This window comes from Schistocerca piceifrons, unplaced genomic scaffold (assembly GCF_021461385.2).
Source record: "Schistocerca piceifrons isolate TAMUIC-IGC-003096 unplaced genomic scaffold, iqSchPice1.1 HiC_scaffold_95, whole genome shotgun sequence".
NCBI classification, from domain to species: Eukaryota; Metazoa; Arthropoda; class Insecta; order Orthoptera; family Acrididae; genus Schistocerca; species Schistocerca piceifrons.
The window spans coordinates 32,501-37,500 of record NW_025729223.1 but is presented as its reverse complement, the minus strand read 5'-3'; the positions used below and the strand labels follow the sequence as shown (position 1 = coordinate 37,500).

Sequence of the window (5,000 nt, the reverse complement as noted above, 5' to 3'; positions counted from 1 at the left end):
CCGGCAATGACGCCACCCGCACCCGTTCGTGCACCACCCCAACCGCCAAACTCGCACCTCCAGCGGATGAACGGCGGACGTTTCCCGCACTCGTAAAGTGCAATCCACCCCTATAACTTGCGTTTCATGAAGAGTTATTTCCAATATGCGACATTCCCGCTGTCCGTATACATGAGCCGCGACCTGTACCACTTACGAGCGAGAGACGCGATCGCGTTGCTCACTGTACGGCGTCCGATACCGAGCCATCAGCATGTCGGTCCCCATGCGCGTTGCACTCGCACTCGCAGTCGCAAAAACGTGGGGCAAATATATTACGCGGAAGAGTTATAACAGACCGAGCCCCACTGCATGGGGGGAGTCTTTGTCACTAATGTACACAGATGGAACATTTTGGACTGGAACCAGATTACCCGTACACACGGCGCTGATTAGTAATCAATGCAGAGCCATCAAACTACAGCAAATATACACAACTGTCCGTATACATGCTGAAAGAGTCTGCCCAAAATGGGAACCACACGTCAGCCAGACACTCTGATCACGCACCACTCTCTGCTTCTAACAGGCGCACATACAATATGTAAGCACCAGCATGGAACAACATCCAGTGCATCTTCTCCGCCACATTACACAATCCACACTATCACAACCAGACCAGGAGGTCCGTGCGGAAAATACAATATCCCAGCCTTTCGACATCCACCATTGCGCAGACCAGGCACCAACACCCACACATGTCCTATACAACGGTGCACCCAACATCACAATAGTACCTCCTGTCACAGCGCACAAACAATGACATGAGTCAAAGACACAGGTCTCACACAAGCATAGAATTGGAGCGCCGCCTCTAATAAGCCAAAGGTGCATCCTGACGTGACAAATCTGATCATGTCACAAGCATTCACTTACTATAATCACTATCAACGAACCTGCCGCCCCCGCCCCCCCCCCCCCTACACCTTTCCGTACAACAACGTGTAACCTAACCTAACCTAACCTAACCTATGTTGTACCTTAACCTAACCTATGTTGTACCTTAACCTAACCTATGTTGTACCTTAACCTAACCTATGTTGTACCTTAACCTAACCTATGTTGTACCTTAACCTAACCTATGTTGTACCTTAACCTAACCTATGTTGTACCTTAACCTAACCTATGTTGTACCTTAACCTAACCCATGTTGTACCTTAACCTAACCCATGTTGTACCTTAACCTAACCCATGTTGTACCTTAACCTAACCCATGTTGTACCTTAACCTAACCCATGTTGTACCTTAACCTAACCCATGTTGTGCCTCAACCTAACCCATGTTGTGCCTCAACCTAACCCATGTTGTGCCTCAACCTAACCCATGTTGTGCCTTAACCTAACCCATGTTGTGCCTCAACCTAACCCATGTTGTGCCTTAACCTAACCCATGTTGTGCCTTAACCTAACCCATGTTGTGCCTTAACCTAACCCATGTTGTGCCTTAACCTAACCCATGTTGTGCCTTAACCTAACCCATGTTGTGCCTTAACCTAACCCATGTTGTGCCTTAACCTAACCCATGTTGTCGCCTTAACGTAACCCACGTTGTCGCCTAAACCTGCTCTGTAATTGTTATACGACTCGTTCAATTACTGTAGTGTTGCCCACCCGCAACCCTCGCAATATAGTTCGCTACTCGCACTGCCCGCACCCCTGTGTATCGCTTCATGTTAAACACCTTGCAAGTCTTGCTCACTTTCCACATGCTCCTGCTGTACACTGTAATGTGGATGGCAGCAGGACGTACATGCCGCCCCTCCCCACGTCCCCACCTTGCCCCCTGCCTTCGCAAGCTGGTTGGTGAGAAGTTTGCATGTTCAATGCCCTTCGCATGCGACGTACTCAGGCTACGTTGTGGTGCGGCCTGTGTCAACTGTCCGCTGATGTCGTACGCGTGAACCACAATCTGTACTGCACATTCGTCCTTATGTACTGAATGATACATCGTGGCACATGTGTGACCGCACAACGACTGCGCCCAAAAACGGCGGACCATACAGTGCAAATATTGTGCACGCAGCTACGTGTCGTCTCCCTATGAGAGCTGGATTGCAGTGTGGTACGCCATAGAGACGTGTGGGAGGAACGGACGCCGTGGATGGCGATCAGCATGAGCTGTCTGTTGATGTATTCGGACCTAGTCGTCTCTCCTCACACACCGTGATGGCATGGTGCACCGCGTTCCATATCTGCGACATGCTACAGAGGCCGGTTGACAGTCGTTCGAGCAATGGACATCGCATACGTACGGGGGCCACCTTCCACGTATTGTCTAGGCGTGCACATTTTGTTGCGTGTATGTGGGCAGACGTAGTGTGGCGTGACACCTGACACAGGCATGCAATAATCGTTGAAGTTGCAAATGGCGATGGACGCCTGCGTTTTCTGGTGAAGTTACGCAAATGAACAAATGGTAACCTGTTGTGGTGCGGTTGTTCTCGCTAGGGGTGAATCGGTGATGGCGACGATAGGTTGAGGTACTAACCGGTTGTTCCAGCGATACCCACCATGCCGACGAAACTGAACGGCATCTGGGTGTGAAGCGATACGCGGCGGTGGCTGGGTGGGACCGTCCCCGGCCGGTGAGGGGGCGCCTCCCGGCGTGCTGGCCGCGCGGTGCGTGGGCGCACGCGCTACAGCCGGCTGGTGGGGGCGGCCAGTGGCAGGCGCGCCGGCCGACGGACGCGGCAGGCGTCGCAGCTGCGCGCCGGCGCACCCTGCGCGCGGCGCCGTGCGGCCAAAGTAGGTCCTCGCGGGCCCGGTGCGAAGCGCGGTGGACATCTTCAGTGTGCTGGTCCGATTGAGGACTGTGTGCGTTGAGGATGCGCCGCCGCCCGGCGCTCGGCGCCGCGACGCCGTCTGCTGCTCGGTCGCCCCAGCGGTTCTCGCTGGTGGTTTGTATCGCAGCTGTGCGGATGTGTTGGCGCGTGCGCTGTGCTGGGAGAGTTCGCTTCGGCACCCAAGTGGGGCTTTTGTCCTTCTGTGGCGCTGGCGTTGGAGCTGCCGGTCACCGTAGGTGGCGCGTGTTGTCTCCCGCCGGCAATGCCACGACAGCACGCTCCCGGGCCTCTGTCGGCAGCGGCAAGCTCAGTTGGGAGCACGGGTGGTCGCACCGAAAGCGTCTACTCGCCTAACTCCGGGCGATTGCGCCTCTCTCGAACCCGACCAAGTACTTGGGACGGCGCTGCGCGCCGCCGGGACCTGAGAGGGTTTCGAGGTGTATTGTGCAGGGGAGCTCAGCCTCCTCCTGTTTGCAGAATGATTGAGCGGACGCTTGCGTGTTCGCGCGGGCCCCCGGGACACACTCCCGGGCGGCCGGCTGCTCAGCTCTAGTTGACGCAGCTCCCTGGTTGATCCTGCCAGTAGTCATATGCTTGTCTCAAAGATTAAGCCATGCATGTCTCAGTACAAGCCGCATTAAGGTGAAACCGCGAATGGCTCATTAAATCAGTTATGGTTCCTTAGATCGTACCCACGTTACTTGGATAACTGTGGTAATTCTAGAGCTAATACATGCAAACAGAGTCCCGACCAGAGATGGAAGGGACGCTTTTATTAGATCAAAACCAATCGGTCGGCTCGTCCGGTCCGTTTGCCTTGGTGACTCTGAATAACTTTGGGCTGATCGCACGGTCCTCGTACCGGCGACGCATCTTTCAAATGTCTGCCTTATCAACTGTCGATGGTAGGTTCTGCGCCTACCATGGTTGTAACGGGTAACGGGGAATCAGGGTTCGATTCCGGAGAGGGAGCCTGAGAAACGGCTACCACATCCAAGGAAGGCAGCAGGCGCGCAAATTACCCACTCCCGGCACGGGGAGGTAGTGACGAAAAATAACGATACGGGACTCATCCGAGGCCCCGTAATCGGAATGAGTACACTTTAAATCCTTTAACGAGTATCTATTGGAGGGCAAGTCTGGTGCCAGCAGCCGCGGTAATTCCAGCTCCAATAGCGTATATTAAAGTTGTTGCGGTTAAAAAGCTCGTAGTTGGATTTGTGTCCCACGCTGTTGGTTCACCGCCCGTCGGTGTTTAACTGGCATGTATCGTGGGACGTCCTGCCGGTGGGGCGAGCTGAAGGCGTGCGACCGCCTCGTGCGTGCTCGTGCGTCCCGAGGCGGACCCCGTTGAAATCCTACCAGGGTGCTCTTTATTGAGTGTCTCGGTGGGCCGGCACGTTTACTTTGAACAAATTAGAGTGCTTAAAGCAGGCAAGCCCGCCTGAATACTGTGTGCATGGAATAATGGAATAGGACCTCGGTTCTATTTTGTTGGTTTTCGGAACCCGAGGTAATGATTAATAGGGACAGGCGGGGGCATTCGTATTGCGACGTTAGAGGTGAAATTCTTGGATCGTCGCAAGACGAACAGAAGCGAAAGCATTTGCCAAGTATGTTTTCATTAATCAAGAACGAAAGTTAGAGGTTCGAAGGCGATCAGATACCGCCCTAGTTCTAACCATAAACGATGCCAGCCAGCGATCCGCCGCAGTTCCTCCGATGACTCGGCGGGCAGCCTCCGGGAAACCAAAGCTTTTGGGTTCCGGGGGAAGTATGGTTGCAAAGCTGAAACTTAAAGGAATTGACGGAAGGGCACCACCAGGAGTGGAGCCTGCGGCTTAATTTGACTCAACACGGGAAACCTCACCAGGCCCGGACACCGGAAGGATTGACAGATTGATAGCTCTTTCTTGATTCGGTGGGTGGTGGTGCATGGCCGTTCTTAGTTGGTGGAGCGATTTGTCTGGTTAATTCCGATAACGAACGAGACTCTAGCCTGCTAACTAGTCGCGTGACATCCTTCGTGCTGTCAGCGATTACTTTTCTTCTTAGAGGGACAGGCGGCTTCTAGCCGCACGAGATTGAGCAATAACAGGTCTGTGATGCCCTTAGATGTTCTGGGCCGCACGCGCGCTACACTGAAGGAATCAGCGTGTCTTCCTAGGCCGAAAGGTCG

General features: G+C 53.9%; 1 non-coding gene across 1 annotated transcript in view; it reads left to right on the top strand.

The window, feature by feature from the left end:
• Positions 1 to 3,384: 3,384 nt before the first annotated feature.
• The window catches only part of LOC124773254, a 1,909-nt gene continuing 293 nt past the window's right edge, over positions 3,385 to 5,000 (top strand). Inside the window, exon 1 of the ribosomal RNA XR_007014556.1 lies at positions 3,385 to 5,000. This exon is cut by the window's right edge and continues 293 nt beyond it. This is a non-coding gene — a ribosomal RNA (small subunit ribosomal RNA).